Genomic DNA, 1336 nt, shown 5'->3' on the forward strand with positions numbered 1-1336 from the left:
ACTACAAGGAGACACAGGCTCAGTGTCTCCTTGGCATCAGTACAAGATTTCGAGGGTGCACGTTAGCTAATTTCCAAGGCAAACAGACCCCATCCATCATGGAGGCTGGAAAGGAGCCCTATATCTACTGTGTGTCAAGTTCTCAAATGTGAGCCAAATGAGTTAATATCCTCTCGTGGTCACCTTTATTAAGCCTTTGTTAAGCTAATCTGGGCTAATGATGCGTCTCTGTCAGAGGTCTTTCAATAAAGTGAGTTTTCTTTCCAGAACCTCTCCGGAGAGAATGTTGTAGCTTTGGAAGCGCAGGGAATGGCACTGTCTGAAACATGAGTGATTTGGCCTATCCTTGCAGCAAACCCCGGGGTTCCCATGGCAAACCCAGGGAATTTCAGGGAAAGTCAGTATTTGTGGCACTGACTTTGAGGATAGGTTTTATTCTTTAGGCAGTTACAATGGGATGTTCTTTACTCTGTGGAGGGAGAATCCGTGAGTTCTGGATTAAACAGACGGAATGCCAGTCTCATCACCAAGTGCCAGAGTCATGGCACTAAAACAAATGTAGTTTGTTTGGCTTAGTTCTGTGTGCCTCTACTGTTCACAAATAGTGTGTCTGGATTCAGGGAGGCCATCTTTGGTTCCTGGCGGTCCAAACCTTGTTGGGCTGGCTCATCCTGCCAAGGAAGAGCCAAGAATCCAAAATTTTCTCTCTTTCCTCTGTTTGTCAAAAGTCTCTTTTTTGGCACCTAACATTTTTTTCCCCATACAAAGCTGATCAATTAATTTATATTACTACTGTAATGGTTTATGCAGTAAGTAGCTCTTGAGATAGTTGTGGGTCCCTGCGTCCTGGCAGTCACAGTAGATATACCCTGGTTTCCGGACAGTTTGTTTGGGGGGGGAGTCAGAATATCTGAACATGGAGGGAAGTCACTTGGGTGACAAGTTATGAAGGTTTCCAAAGCCCTGTTCTGCCAGCAGACTCTTCATTACGTTCTCAGCCTGCACAGTCTTGGTGAGGTTCCTGTGACTAGGGACTGGGGACAACTTCGAGGTGGCAGAGAGCAGGAGCTGTCTGTCAGTCATTCTTAGCTGAATCCTCCCAGAAGCCGTGAGAATTTGGAATTGGATTCTTCCTGGGTGAGCTTTGGGATGAGGCTTCATTCTTCTCTGGCTGATTTGTTGTTACTGACCTTATTAGCATCTCAAAATTTGGACGTTATTTATTTTGTTGTATGAGTGATTTACCTGCATGTATGCTTAATTATTGTGTTTGTACCAGGTGCCCAAGGATATCAGAAGAAGGCATCAGATCCTCTGGACCTGGAGTTATGGATGG

This window comes from Myodes glareolus, chromosome 22, assembly GCF_982192425.1.
Source record: "Myodes glareolus chromosome 22, mMyoGla1.1, whole genome shotgun sequence".
NCBI lineage: Eukaryota > Metazoa > Chordata > Mammalia > Rodentia > Cricetidae > Myodes > Myodes glareolus.